Here is a 16,425-nt window from a genome sequence, read left to right as displayed (position 1 = left end):
TTACATGTAAAGTATTTAACACAAGTTACATAGCAAGTTCTCTGCAAACATTAGCCATTGCTATTACCACTCTCTTACTATTAATGTGTTCTCATGACTTTTCCAATCATAATGGACCTGCTTGCTCATATAGAACACCAACACCCATTGGCTTCTTTGGATTTACTTAAAATTCCCAATCTTGGCTTATACCCACCCACTGTAACTGGAGAGCCTGTCTGACATCCTATTGGGGTTTTTCTGTTCCAGGAGTGTGCAAACTAGGGCCTGTAAGCCAAATCCAGCCTACTACCTGTTTTTTCAAATAAAGTTTTTTTTGGAACACAGACACATCCACTCATTTACATATTATCTATGGCTGCTTTAGTGCTGCAACACCTGAGTTGAATAGCAAAGCCTAAAATATTTATAATTTTGTTCTTTAAAGAAAGGTTGCCAATCCCTGTTCTGTTCTACTCACAGATTATGTACCAAGTCCGTGCAACAATCTCGGAATGGGTTATTGATCACCGAGGAGACCGGGTAAGGATGGGAATGAATCACTGCCACCTCTTTCCATTCAAAAAACAATTCCAAGTACTATTAGTAGAGAGGGTGTCAATTCAACCCTTTAAGAGCTGTGCTTTATATTATCCTTCTCTGAATCAGACTAGTTATATAGTCCATCATTTGGCAAAAGTCCATTCAACAAGCAAAACATTAATAAACTTTTTTGTGTAAGATTATTAGCTTGAGGCAGTGCCCTCAGCGAGCCCAGATCTGTTTCTTGCTTCAACAGTGTTTGGATGGAACAGACCCAGGGACACCCCTTCTTCCAGCCTCCAGACACTCTCCTGCATCTTATCCAGTCACCACTTTCAGAACCACCTCTGGGACTAGCAAAGGTTAAAAAGCAGATTTATATTCAGTACGTCTGACTGGGGCCCACCAGTTTCTTTTCTACCTTAACTCCTTATTGGCCAACAGCTATGAGCTCCCAAATTTGTCAGAATTATTCCACCAAGGAGGAGGCTGCAGTCAACCGCCTGGCCAACCTGCATCTGTGGCCTCCCACACCTACCTCTCTCGGGGCTTCTATTAAACCAGGATGATGTGGCTCTCAAGGGCGTGGGCCACTTCTTCCATGAATTGTCAGAGAAGAAGCTGGAGGGCACTGAGCATCTCTTAAAGTTGCAAAACCAGCGCGGTGGCCACATTCTCTCCAGGACATGCTGAAGCCTCCCCAAGATGAGTGGGCAAAACTCAGCATGCCATGGAAGCCTCCCTGCCTTGGAGAGGAACCTGAACCAGGCCCTTTTAGAGCTGCAGGCCCTGGGTTCTACCCATGCAGACCCTCAGCTCTGTGATTTCCTGCAGAACCACTTCCTGGGTGAGGAGGTGAAACTCATCAAGAAGATGGGCTACACCTGACTCACTTCCTCAAGATGGCTGACTCCCAGGTTGGGCTGGGTGAGTATCTATTCGAAAGGCTCACTCCCCCCTCCCCCCAAGCATGACTAGGAGTCTTTGGAGCCCAGAGGCCCTTGAGAGGCTCCACTGCATCCCCCCTGGTGTCTGGCTTTTACCTGAGCCTCTCCCCGAAACTACTAGCCATTCTTTTAACCACCCTGAAGCCCCCTCCCATGCATTGGATCAAAAGAAACAATAAAGTTTTTTGCAGCAAAAAAAGAAAGAAAAATAAAAGATGATTTGCTTGAAAACAGAAGGCTGTTGCTAAAGGAATCTTCCTCTTATTAAGGGATTTTATCAGACTACTCTAAAAAAAAATTAGCCTTTCAAATAAGAATAAATGTAGATAGAATTTATCACTTTCATTTTCTCCACAAATATCTTTGACATGTTAATAACCACCTAATGAGGACAGACATTAGATGAATATTTATGATGGCCATGGTTGATGAATATGATCCATGAACTATGAATTTAGTACTGGATTCAGAATGGAGTCATGAGATATGGTTAGTCATTGTCATTGGATACACAATGAATGATCACTTTATATTAGGCCCTCCACAATGAGAATGCCCATATCCACATAGGACTTTCAGCTTCTTTTGTGAAATAGTCTTTCAGAGCAGAAACACAGGAAGTTACTTGAGAAGCCCAGCTCTGACCAAATAACACAAATACTTTTATCATGTTCAGAGGTCAAGCTTCAAAAGCCTTCTGAAAACAGCCCTAAGCCCCATCGTGCAAAAAGGGTGAGTGGGGAGGGAGTGTTTTGTTAGTGTTTTTTTTGGTTATGAAAACAATAGAATATTTTAAATTTTTTAAAGAAAACTTCCCTTTAGTCCTGGGCCCTAATACAGTTGTTTTCATTTTTAGGTAATCTCATTTAGTCTTCAACCAAATGCATATTCATATTCACATGCAATTAACTTCTATGAGAGTTTATCTATTAGGAACAATGATTGAAATACGCACAAGGTTTACCACAGGATGATCATCACAGAGGTAGCAATAACACCGTGTATGAGAGCTTCCAGTGGCTCTCAAGCTTCGCTGCACATTGGCATCTCTTGGGAATGTTTTTTAGAATACTGATGTTGTGGCCCCACCTGCCAAACGTCCTAATTTCGTTAGCCTGGGGTGGGTTCCAGGGTTGGGTATTATTTTAAAATTCCCCTTGTAATTCTAAAATATTGATTTAGCCAGATGCCTTGATGTTATAGGTCAAATACTAAGGTCCAGAAGTGTATTTCAAGCCTGGGCCCTTTCCCCAGCTAAAAACTTCCTGAAATCACAGTAAATGAACAGATCGTTGAAGACCCTGTATGAAAAAGAAAATACTAGACTTTTCCTTGGATGAGCAGGTGGGGATGTATTCCATGGTTCTGAGAATAAGGATTTAGCCTCTTTCACAGCATAGAACCAAACTTTCTTGCAATAGTTAAGATCTACCACGGTATGAATATGGGCTGTGATATCAACCCTTAATTGGAGCTGTACCTTTGGCCTAGTTAGTTGACAGTGTCCAGATGTTTGGGATTGTGTTCTCTCAGCCATCCAGTCCTCAGTTTAATATTCAACAGGATGACCGCCATTATTTAGAATTCTCCCGAGGGAGCAGGCTCCAACACTGAAGATTTGACACGCTCCCTCTTCACTCTTTTCCATGTGGTTGGAGTTTAAAATGCTTCTGTGTTGTCTCTTTCCGTTGGGAATTTCCTCTGGAGCTGGAGATTAATCATTATGCAAATATTAAAGAGTTTGAAAGTTGGAGAAAGGAAGGGAATTTGTTTAAGCAACCCTGTTGTGGTAGTTTAAATGAAAGATAAACAGCTGTTGTGTTTTGACCTGCATTCCAATTCTACTGTGCAGTTTGTGTGATATGAAATTATGTTTAACTCTTCTCTGAAATTTATGTGTACCTTTGCCAAAACCTCTGTGTTCCCATAAGTCTCCAAATGTATCGACCACCACCCACCCTGTTTGCACTCCCTCGCAGACTGAAAAGGCCATTCTGGGGAAAAAACAGATTAAAACATTTCTCTCTCAGAATGTTAGTCTGACTGAGATGTTATTTAGATTTTTTAAATAGCCTACATGCCTGGGGTGATCTGAAAGGAAATGCAGCACAGTCTCATGTTGCCTAATAAATAGGGCAAGTCATGCTCACTCAGGCACAGCCCAAAGGGAAAAACAAAGTCCTCACTCTTACCCTGAAGGTCAAAACTCTTTGGCTTCACTTGTCATATTCTCTCCTTCTATGCCCTCATGGATTTCTAAACAATAGACTGCTAGTTAATAATTCTTTGTATTAAAACTTCCCTGCTTCAATCACTGTGTACTTTCTCCTGATCTGACCCATACTGATACCGCCCTTCCTAGACACAGAGTTCCCCAAGAGCAAAGGACATTGCTGCAGGGCTGGAGTGGGACAAGCAAGGAAGGCACACAGATTCGTTGAGTTATAGGGTCATTTGAGTGCAGGGTGGATGCCTGAGGGTGGGTGACTCCTTGAAGTCTATGTCCTTGGTCCCTTGTTTGCCTCCCCCTCTCCCCCAAGTCCAGACCCTAGTGTGTTGTTGTTGTTTTCTTTCTCTCTTCCTCCCCCACCCCCCAAAGTTTAGTTTAGCACATTCCAGAGATACTAGTTAGTACTTGTTATAGACTGTTGTGTCCCCCTGCAAAATCAGATATTCAAGCTCTAATCTCCAATGTGTGAGTATTTTGGAAACAGGGCCTTTGGAGGTAATTAGGTTTAGGTGAGGTCATGAGGGTGGGGCTTTCATTTAGGGATTAGTGCCCTTTAAGAAGAGGAAGACAAAGATTTCTCTCTCTCTCTCTCTCTCTCTCTCTCTCTCTCTCCCTCTCCACATGCATTCACTGAGAAAAGGCCATGTGAGCACACAGAGAGGCCAGGAAGTGGGTCTTCTCCAGGAACCAAATCTGTTGGCTCCTTGATCTTGGACTTCCCAGCCTCCACACTCAGAAAAATAAATATCTCTTGGTATTTTGATATGGCAGCCCAAGCTAAGACAGTGCCTAATTAGCATTTAGTAAAAAGCTGAATTACCTTTTCTCTCTCAGAATCATTTCTGTAAATTCAGTTTAAGAAAACAGTTAAGCCCAGCTGGCATAGCTCAATGATTGAGTGTCGACCTATGAACCAGGAAGTCACAGTTTGGTTCCAGTCAGGGCACATGCCTGGGTTGCAGACTTGATCCCCAGTGTGGGGCAAGCAGAGGCAGACAATCAATGATTCTCTCTCATCATTGATGTTTTTATCTCTCTCTCCCTCTTCCTTCCTCTCTGGAATAAGTAAAAATATATATTTTAAAAAAATAGTTGAGTCTAAAAATAGTTAGGTATAGTATTCAAAAGTCAGATTTCAAAGTCTTGTAGACCCATGTTCAATCCTAGCTTTATCACAACCCTGATCTAGTTACTCTCCGTGCCTCGGTTTCTTTATAAGAGGGGGGAGGGGTACCTTTTTCTGCCAAGGGCCATTTAGATATTTATAACATCATTCATTGGCCATATAAAATTACCAGCTTAAAAATTAGCCTGCTATATTTGGTCAAACATTTAATTAACTCACCCCTAATGCCTTGGCAGGGCCAGACCAAATGATTTTGTGGACCTTATACAGCCTGTGGGCCGGATGTTCCCCACCCCTGATCTATATAGTAGACACAATAATAATGTCTAGTTCATAAAACTGTGGAAAGGATTAAATAAGATAATATATATAGTTCAATGCTCTCCAATATTAGCTTATAGTGTTGATAGTAGGCTAAAATTACTCCCCATAAAATTAACCCCAAATTCCCCCTAGTCTGAGTCACAAAATGAGGAAATAAGAACCAAAAGCCAGTATGTCAGTAGTTAGTCTTTTGAAGGGATTTCTAAAATCAGAAAAGTTAAACATTGCTTCTCTTTGTCCCAAAAGCCAACGTAAACAATGTGTAGGAAGGAATGTAAAAAAGCATAAAAATGGCATCCATCTCCTTTCCCATGAGAGGAGATTGGATTGGAATAAATATTCAATCTGTTCTTTTTTGTTTCAACTTCAAAAATCTGTAACTTTATTCAAATTCTATTCAGTGAGAATGTTTAGTGCCTCTTCCACGTTCCAGGAATTACACTAATTAGTAAAGATTCAAGCAGCTGAAGGTCTTAAGGTATAGAGATAAGCATGTAAACAAAGCAAAGTTCATTCTGAGTGATGGTTACTCAAACTGTGGTGGAGCTCACCAGGGCTCTGCAGGAAGGAAAGGGCAGGAACCAGGCAAGGTCAGAGAATCCTTCCCAGAGGTTATATCCCTACTAGAGGCATGAAATCCTGCTCCAGTAACTCACTTCTGCTTGCCTCAGCGGGCTGCCCCGCCCATCACTGCTCGCTGCTCATAGTTCACTGCCCTGCCCTCTGCTGCTCATAGCTCTCCGCTGCTAGTAGCTCGCGCCCTGCCCTTCCCTGCCCGCCGGGAGAGCTGCTGCTCATTTGGTGTGACAGGGTGATGGCCACGGGCTTTTTATATAAGAGATTGCTATTGCACCTTGGAAGTAGAAAGGGAAAAATGGAAGGCATTACTTGAATTTTTTCAAGTGACTAGAGCAAGATGATGTGTCTGAAGCTAACAGTGTATTTGGTCATTTGGAACTACTAATATTGACAGTGGAGCTACCATTCATTGAGTAGTTACTATATACGAGGTATTTTAATATGCCTTAATTAATTTTCAATTCAATCCTTCTAAAAACTCTGGAAGATAGGACTCATTATCAACATTTTACAGATAAAGAAATTGAGACTTTCAGCCAGAATAGCGGGACTGAAACCACCTTCCTCAACTCTGCTCTTGACCTGCTACTGTTAACTTTGTCCAATTTCTAGGAATGTTTTTTTGCTATTATACAAAAAACATGCAAGACCTATATAGAATATTTCTAAACCTAAGCAAACTTGACCTAAATTTCTTCATAAAACACTGGCTATTATAATAGGCCAGATTCAACCAGCTTTTATTCACAACTGAAAATTGCATTTTAACAGAAAAATAAATGTGCTACCCAAACCCAGTCAACTTATTATATCACATCTCTAAACCAGTTCTGCCAGTTTATTAATTGCAGCTATAAAGAATAACACAAGAAAATGTCCTTGGATTTTATACCATCCTTAGCCCAATAAGAAAGCTCCCAGCACAGATCCGGACACAGATCAGGCAACCACCAAATATTGCTTCTGTCTTCCTTCTCTCCTCTTGTACAAACAGTAGAAATGAAACAGGGAACTGCGCAGGCAGATCAGGAGAGAACTCCTATCCAAAGACAACAGGATAGAGAATTACAAGCTTATCACCCACAGCCATGGTTCATAGCCTTCTCCAAACCACCTCTTGAGAGATGCTGTTGCCAGTTACAGTTTCATCCAGGAACTGACCTTGGCCCAGAGCCTTCCATTCACTTGTCCAGAAACTCTGCATACCAGAGAGGTCATCCCAGCCAATAGATATACTCTCTATAGTCCCTTAAATGCAGCCCAGAGAGAGAAGAATAGCCAACGGGCAATTGGAAACTATGGGACTAAGATGGGAAAAGTGGGCTGCATAAAATGGGAGCCCTGGAACCACTTTCTAAACAGCCCCAGGGAATGGCTTTCAGGTTGGAGGGAAGCGGGTATGTCTATCATGATGAATGGACATAGGTTCTGGTACTCCAAAAAAAAAAAGAATTTGAAAATATATTTCCTGACTTGGGTAGGAATAATAATGAGATGACGAGGTGACTATATGCTGAGCACTCTGCCTGATACATAGGAAGTACTCAGTAAAGAAGAGCTGCTGCCCTGGCCAGTGTGGCTCAGTTGGTTGGAGTGTTGTCCTGTGCACTGAAGGGTCACGGGTTTGATTCCAAGGCAGGGCATATACTCAGTTTGCCAGTTCGATCCCCAGTCGGGGTGCATACGAAGGCAACTGATCAATGTTTCTTTCTCACATCAGCGTTTCTCTCTCTCTCCCTCTCCCTTCCTCTCTACAATCAATGAAAAAATATTCTCAGGTGAGATTTAAAAAAAAAAGAAGAGCTGCTGCTATTATTATCATTAAGATTTTGCTCTTTATAATTAAGACTAGATTGTTAAGGATGTGATACAAGTGCAGCATGTCCAGGTATGTAAGGGGTGGCAGAGGTGGGTATTGCGGTAGGCTGAAAATGGCCCTCCCAAAGATACCAAGTTCTAATCTCTGGAACTGGCAAATATTACCTTATTTTAAAAAAAACACACACACAACAGTTTGCAGATGAGATTAAGTTAAAGATCTTGAGATGGAGGAGATTATCCTGGGTTTTCTGGATGGACCATGAATGTAATTACAAGTGTCCTTTTAAGAGAGAGGAAGATTTCACAGAGGGGCAGGGGGCAATGTGAAGATAGAGCCGACGGAAATTGGAAGATACTGGCCTTGAAGATTGAAGTGACGCAGCCACAAGCCAAGGAATGACAGCAGCCGCCAGTAGTTGGGAGATGCAAGGAACAGAGTCTCTCCTGGAGTCTCTGGAGGAAGCACAGTCCAGTTAGCACCTTGAATTCAGCCCAGTGATACTGAGTTAGGCGTTCTGGCCTCCAGAACTGTGAGAGAGTAAATTTTAATTGTTTTAAGCCACCAAGTTTGTGGGATAGCAGCCATAGGAAACAATACAGTTACTAAGTGGCTTTTCATCCTATGCAAGATTCATCAGTGAACTGTTGTCCATCAGGAGTCCTAGCTAATGAGTATTTATTAGATTGTGCAGTTCCAAAAGTATAGACCACACATGCTGATAACCCATTCTTGGGGGGTTGGGGGGTGTTGTAATTAAAAAGCCCTGATTTTCTGCAGATGCCAATTCCTGTGATATCAATACGCCCACTGTGGCCCAATTTCGAAGGTTTACCATCTGACTCGCACAGTTCCTCAGTATTTAACAATCAGCTCTCATGGGAGCCAACTCCAGCATATCCCTATAGAGGTGCTCTAAACCAGGGGTAAAATTACTCTCAAACTGTATTGAGCATAACTTTATTTCTCCTTGATAATTCTGAAGAGGACTTTTTGGTATTGTAGTTCCTGAGAGTCAGCATGGGGAACATTAATTACTGTTGCACTGTGTGTGTGCAGAGTTGCCAATCAACAGCATTGTGGTGGGTGGCTTCCCACCCTGCAGGGCTGCGAAGGAAAAGGCAGAACAGAATGTCCAATCTTCGTTAGTTGTATGCTTTTATTCCTTAGGGAGCTCTGGAAGGCATCCAGCAGAGACTACCGCCTTCCTTAGGTAAACTCACTGTGGTATAAATAGTAATAGCAGTGACAGAAATCATCATCATTTTCTTCCAGTGGAATAAGGCTTACAGTTTTCAAAGGGAATTGGACTTTCACCTTGAGGAAAATAGAATAGAGGCTTTATCTCCAGAAACGAATGGAGTGTGTAAAATTCAGTCTCTCTGTCCAGCCCCACGCTGCTGACTTCTGAACGGCATTCCCATAGTATATATCCGGGGCTTGGGAAATTTTCCTAGTTCCCGGGAAGAAAGTTAACTAAAACATATGACATCTCTGGCAAGAATCACAATTTCACACAAAAACTTCTTGTAATAACTTCCTCTGCATATTGCTTCCCCCGGTGGAATCACTGTCTCCAGGGAAAGCTGGGGTCTGAAATGACAACTCTGTTTAACGAAAGTGAGAGCTGAAGGCTAAATCCAACAGCCCTTTATTCCTTCAGGACAAGCCTTCATCTTAAGATCCCTTTTCATGGATAAGATAAACTCTTCCAGATTCTTTTTGTTTTTAGACAGGAAAGCATTTTATAACTCAAGGGGAAAAAAATAAATACAGTTACTACTCCTACAACGCAACGGTGTTTCCTGTAGACAAAATATTATAGACTATTTGTATTATAGAGTATTTATTTATGAAATTGGAGGTGGGGTGGTCACTGGAGAGAGGCCTGGCAGATATTGGTGGTTATGTGTTTTATGCCTGGATTAGATTTGTTATGGGAATCAATGTTCTCAAAGTTGAAATGTGCTATATATGCCATATTTTTGTAAATATATATGACATATATTTCTGGAAGTAAAGCAAGACAGTTATCAGCCACCCTTGCTGGTAGAGGAAAATAAAAGCATGTCCACATTAAAGAACGAGGTCCCCACTTGTGTTTCAAGTTGGTTGTGGCGCCTGCCCTTCCTGCCACCATATGTACGAGTGCCAGGATCTGAACCACAGGCGGCCTGATGCTGCACTTCAGGGATGGCCTACACAGAACACATTTTCAGAACACATCTGTTGGTCATCACAGTGATGAGATGGTATTAAAATATTGGACAAACATCTACTGGAGGCAACATGTTCACTACCTATAGGAAAGGGAGAGTCAGAGCTAGGAGTGAAGGACTAGCTTTATGAAGCTTCAGTCCCTTCAGCGGCACTGAAGAGTGACAGGGGAGACAGTTCAATTGTCCCGTGGGCTTTGTGGTATAAAGATGAATAATTTGCTGTGAGCTTGAAATAGTAAAGCCAATAACCATTCCTAATTTTGCTACTGTATTGATTATTTTGCTTGTGAAATTATCCACACTTTGCAGAGAATTCTGAGTGAACCATTGCAGTGTATATTTTCACGAGCCCAAAAGTTACTTCCTTCCCTCTACTGCAGTTATGAGAACAAAAATGTCTGCCTGTAAATTTTAACTAGCACTTTCACACAACTGAGTGTGTTTGAAATCCTCTAAAAAGATTCTAATATTCAGATGTCAAATAGACAAAGAACTAAGAAGAAGAGACAGAATGGAGACATAATCTACAAATAATCCAGTAATGCCATCTCTTAAATTAGAACATTTAACTTCAACTATTACTCCAAGAATTTCATGTTCTTGCTCTTGAATAAAATTAGTAACAAAAAATGAGATGATAAAAAGATAATAGAAAAAAAAAAGATCTGAAGAAATAATGATTTGTAATATCCCCAATCCCTGAAGAGTGAGGGGAACATGGGTTTTGGATTAAGAAATAGAAACTGGATTTAATCCTGATAGTCCATTTACAAGCTGTATAATAACCTTGGATAATTGACTTAATTTCTTTGAGCTTAGTTTCCCCATTTCTTAAATGGGATAATTATCTAATGCATAATATTTTTGAGAAGATATGCAATGGAAGCACAATAATTCAAATTATCGTCCAACACACAAGATGGGCTGTGTGGTTTTCTTTGAGGCTCTGAGTGGCTATGGATTTCTGCAGCTGATGTCAGCCAGGGGATGTGCCTGTTCTGAGAGGCTGGAAGGCTCCCTCCCTCCTGTTCTTCATTTGTACATTTTGTCACCAGCACAGGAATCACCTGGTGACAGGTAAGCCTTCACTAAGATGGTTTGGATCACTCACATTCTAATTGGATGGAGGAAGCCCCAGAATTCTTGTGCTGCCCCTCAGCAAGGATTCACCCCCAAGGAAGTCATGGGGGTGGGGGGGGGGGGCAGATAGGAGGTGGTATCATGGCAGCAAAAGGCCTTGCAGCTAACACCATACGTTCTTTTGGTAACTTAGGTTCACACTCTATCTGTCTTGTCCTGAGAGTCAGAATAGCACAGTGATAAGGAGAACAGGTTTTGAAGTCAAACAAATCTATTTTCAAAGCCTGGCCCTGCCATATGCCACTTCTAAGCAACAATTTCCTAAACTGTAGATGATGATCATAATTGATTGTACCTATCTCATGGGTCATTAGAAGAATTAAAACATTAAGGCAACATATCTTGAGTATAGTGCAGGGGTGGGCAAACTTTTTGACTCGAGGGCCACAATGGGTTCTTAAACTGGACCGGAGGGCCGGAACAAAAGCATGGATGGAGTGTTTGTGTGAACTAATATAAATTCAAAGTAAACATCATTACATAAAAGGGTACGGTCTTTTTTTTTTTTTTTTTTTTTTTAGTTTTATTCATTTCAAACGGGCCGGATCCGGCCTGCGGGCCGTAGTTTGCCCACGGCTGGTATAGCGAGTGCTGTCTCCACACCCAGACAGCACCCAAGCCTTTACTAAAGGTTTTGTGTATAATTTAACTAACTCATTTCTCACTTCAACTCTGTGAAGTAGTATTATTCCCATTTTATAGATATAGAAACTGAAGCACAGTTTTCATTGCTTGCCCAAGGACCCAGAACTTGGGTCTATGTCCATGTTGTTAATGACTATGAAACCTAAGAATAAATTAATTAATGCATGTACAATTTCTTAGCATGGGTGTCTGACACTTAGAAACCAGTCCATATGTGGTAGCTAGTGTAGTATATGTAGCTATTGTGCATCTGAGCTTTCTTTGTGAATTCCTGTTTGGGTTACCACCTAAACCTCTGTTGGTATGGTCACAGCATTTGTAGTCTGGCTTACCCATAGATAAACTCACAATGCAGATTGTGGGGGTCCATTCTGGCTGAATTCTCTTAAGTCACTGGAAAGGTCAGTGGACAGCTGGGTGGATTGGCCAACAGGATCGGCAGTAATTGTAATTCATGCTCTGGGTAATTTAGCATTGATCTCACCAAACCATTGAGAAATCTGTTTTACTAGCAACTAACTTCAGAACTGGTGAATCTTGGCAAAAATGTGGTCATCATTTGGGTTAATAAATTTTTATATGTGATAAAAATCTATGTGAGTTATAAAGTTGGTTACATAATTTGAAAGGAAATTCTTTTATGTTAATGGTATGTGGGAGCAGGAGGAGAGTGAGGAGAAAGGAGAGTTAGAGGGTTAATGGTATAATTCTGTAAATATCTCAAGTGAGGAAAGAGAAAACCAGATGTCAGAAAAAGAAAATATTAAGGAAAATGCAATTGCATTCTTATTGGATATGTTTTTAATCATCATTTAACCCATGTGTTGTAGCTTTTCTGAAAAAGCAACTATCAAAAGGATCATAAAGTTATTCCACTCTGCATCAACTGTGTTTTGTAGAGGGAGGGAGGAATAAGAGTTCTCTGGTACTACCACCAGATGGGCTGGGATTTAAAACAAATTTTTTTTTTGTATTTATTGATTTTAGACAGAGAGGAAGAGAGAGAGAGAGAGAGAGAGAGAGAGAGAGAGGGGCCTGCACCCTCTCCAATCTGGGACTCCTCAGGGTATGTCCAACTGCCGGTTTAGGCCCGATCCCTCTCACAATCCAGAACTGCTGGCTCCTAACCTCTCACCTGCCTGCCTGCCTGATTGCCCCTAACCACTTCTGCCTGCCAGCCTGATCACCCCCTAACTGCTCCCCTGCCAGCCTGATTGATGCTTAACGGCTCCCCTGCCGGCCTGATCACCCACAACTGCCCTTCCCTGCCAGCCTGATAGCCCACAACTGCCCTCTCTTGCTGCAACCCGCCTCCTCCGCCGGGACCTGCCTCCTCTGCGCCAGGACCAGCCTCCTCTGTGCCGCACAGAGCTGCGGGACACCCAGGCCTCACCACATGGAGCGGCCACCGGGCCCCGCCTCCACTGTGCATGCAGCCATCTTGTGACAGTCATCTTGTGATGGCCATCTTGTGACAACGTGAGGACGTGATGCCACCTAGGCTATCTACACTAATAAAAGACAAAGATGCTCATTGACCGTACCTTCGCTACACCCTAAGCCATGCCCACCATCCAATCAGAGCGACTATATGCACATTAACCCAACCAAGATTGCAGCTGGCAGCCACGGAGCTGGAGCAAGCAGGAGGCTTGGTTGCCCAGGTGATGGAGGAAGTCAAGCTTCCCGCCAGCCCTGAGCCGGCTGAGGCCTCCGCTCATGGCAACAAAGTTTCAATTACAGAAGACAAATAAATCCCAGATACCTGCTTCCAGCCAGCCTCCACTGGGAGCTTGGGTGGCTCAGGGTTGTGGCCAGCCTGCAAACAGCCATCAGCCCCTCACCCAGGCTGGTCAGGCACCCCAGCAGGACCCCCACCCTGAAGGGGCTGTGGCCAGCCTACACACAGCCATCAGCCCCTCACCCAGGCTGGCCAGGCACTCCTATATAATAAAAGGGTAATATGCAAATTGACCCTAACAGCAGAATGACTGGGAATGACTGGTCACTATGACACACACTGACCACCAGGGGGCAGATGCTCAATGCAGGAGCTGCCCCCTGGTGGTGTGTGCGCTCCACAGGGGGAGCTCTGCTCAGCCGCAAGCCAGGCTGATGGCAGCGCTAAGGATGTTTGACTGCAGCTTAGGCCTGCTCCCCGCTGGCAAGTGGACATCCCTCGAGGGCTCCCGGGCTGCCAGAGGGATGTCTGACTGCCAGCTTAGGCCTGATCCCCCAGGGAGCAGGCTTAAGCCAGCAGGTGGTCATCTTCCGAGGGGTCCCCAGACTGCGAGAGGGTACAGGCCGGGCTGAGGGACCCCCCCACCCCGAGTGCACAAATTTTTGCGCACTGGGCCTCTAGTTATTAGTATACATTGGTTGATTCTTGTATGAGCCCTGATGGGGATCAATCTGGCAACATTTTGGTGCCTGGGATGATGCCCAACCAACTGACCCACACTGGCTGGGGCTGTTATCATCTTTGACTGGTTTCTCTGTGAAGAAATTTCTGTGACCTAAATGAGGAAGCTTATTCAAGGTATTATCCAGATAAGTGGTTCTCAACCTTCTGGCCCTTTAAACACAGTTCCTCATGTTGTGACCCAACCATAAAATTATTTTCGTTGCTACTTCATAACTGTAATGTTGCTACTGTTATGAATCGTAATGTAAATATCTGATATGCAGGATGGTCTTAGGCGACCCCTGTGAAAGGGTTGTTTGACCCCCAAAAGGGTCGCGACCCACAGGTTGAGAACCGCTGATCCAGATGTTTCTTAAAGGGACTTTTTTCCATCCAAATTATATGCATCAATATTGTTCACTTGACTGGAAAAAATTCTAGAACGAGGAAATGACTAGACAAAATTAGTTGAGTAAATTATCTGATCAGTTCAGAAAAAAATAAATAAATAAAAAGGTTCAAAGTCTTCTCACGCCCTGTCTATGGGTTCAGTTTATTGCTACAACCCTCTCATTTGTTTTAGCTATGAAGACATGGCCATTCCATTTCCCAGTTTTTCCCAGGAACTAGAGTTATATTTTGAAGTATCAACAATTGGCTTTAGAAAATTACTTTTGTACAAATCGAACTCATATACAGCTAGTTATCCAAATAGCCAGTGACAGCATAACAAAAATTTAGGACCTTTATTTAAATGCTGCAGTTTACTCTTCCCTAAAAGTAGTCACACACACTTGGAAACTGCTCTCTTTCATGTATTTAAAATAGCATCTAACATCAAGACAGTAATTTATTAAGAAATAACTTGCTGATCTGAAAGTGCTGATGTGATTTCAAAATGTATTTAGGATGAAGCCAACTCAATGAGGCCTATATGCATAGATTTGGAAAATAAGGAGCTTGTCACAGGCTTTTCATAGCCACCTCAAAATGGCAAATGAAGATAAACTGCAGAAATCAGGACTAATGTTGTCATCAGAAAGGAACCTTCCCACAGACCGAAACAAACTTGGAAAACAAATGAATGGAATATTAAACAATAAAGTCTGAGTAGTATTACTTGTTCCCCTATGATTAAAGCCTGCTGAGCACCATGAGTCAAAATGTAAACATGTACTCGTTATGTTGGACCTCACTGGTTTATACATTTCTGGTCAACCACAGCTGCCTCACACTGACTGTTGAAAAGGTGTTTGGGGGAAATGAAAGTAGCTACCACCTTCTTTGATGCATGTGATATATTACTCATAATAAGCAATTCATGTGATAAGAATAAGCATTCTTCTAATGTTCTAATGACTTTTCTACAGTCTGAAAAATATATGTATAATATATAATCCCTTTTTTTTTTTTACTTAACCACAAAATATTCAAGAATTTTCCATTACTGCATTTGCTTAATTTTAAGGTCTGAATTTTTATTTTAGTTTTATTTTTAGTTTTTAAGTTTTATTTTACTATATTTAAGTCTTTAATAATCTAACTGGATTTTAGTTTTATGTATGGAATGAGGTAAGGAAGCTAATTTCTTTTTTCCCATATGGAAAATTATTTATCTAATCACCCTTTTTTAAAAAGTTCAGCTTTTCCCCTTAATATCCCCCACAGTATCTCCTCTTACACATAAGAGTCACATATGCTTACATGTATTTCTGAGATCTCTGTTCTATTCCATTAGTCTGAGTTAATGCCAAATTATCACCTTTTTTTTTTTGGTCTAAGCTATTTTAAATTATTCTTCCTTCTGTGAAGAGTCTATTTTTTTTCACATTTTCTAATTTGTTACTGCTCATATGCATCAATTTTTGCATGTTAATCTTATATTCAGAAATCTTAAACACACTCTAATTAGTTTTGTCTGTAGACTCTCTTGGATTGTCTGTGAAGATAATGTACATTTTTAACAAATTCCAATTTATTGTCTTTCTTTCCAATATTTATATATCTGTGGTGTGTGTGTGTGTGTGTGTGTGTGTGTGTTGCTGCACTGGTGAGGACATTGGCATAGTTTTTAAAATTTTATTTAAAAAATTGTAAATTTTCTTAAATTAAAATCTGAATTTTTAGATACCTTACTTTTCCTGAGATAGCAGCTTTACTAATGCACTACTTCAAACATACAGACAGGAGCTCCCTCAAATATATACCAAGAAACACATGGTATAAATGAGAGGAGTCTAAGTATGGAATCAGCTAGTAATCATAAAGCTAATGTTTATTCAGTACTTACTATTTGCCAAACATTGTGCTAAGCACTTTAGAAGAATTCTTTTATTTAATCAGCAATCATAATGAGACAAAATGCCAGTATCCCAGATTATAAGAATAAAGGGTTTTGAAAATCCTAGTGGTTGATTAAGAATTAAATCCCTAAGTGAGAATAGAAGGTATTATAGAGGTGATTTCTTGG

At 41.5% G+C, this 16,425-nt stretch overlaps 1 protein-coding gene and 1 pseudogene across 3 annotated transcripts in view; one reads left to right on the top strand and one right to left on the bottom strand.

The window, feature by feature from the left end:
• Positions 1–16,425, bottom strand: part of TMEM178A (transmembrane protein 178A) — a 205,050-nt gene that overhangs the window by 160,056 nt on the left and 28,569 nt on the right. The window lies entirely within an intron of this gene.
• On the top strand, positions 969–1,496 carry LOC139019624 (ferritin light chain pseudogene; annotated as a pseudogene).

The sequence above is a fragment of the Myotis yumanensis genome, unplaced genomic scaffold, assembly GCF_028538775.1.
Source record: "Myotis yumanensis isolate MYYU_CA2020_CCGP unplaced genomic scaffold, mMyoYum1.0.hap1 SCAF_11, whole genome shotgun sequence".
Taxonomy (NCBI): Eukaryota; Metazoa; Chordata; class Mammalia; order Chiroptera; family Vespertilionidae; genus Myotis; species Myotis yumanensis.
This window is presented reverse-complemented; position numbering and strand designations above follow the sequence as displayed.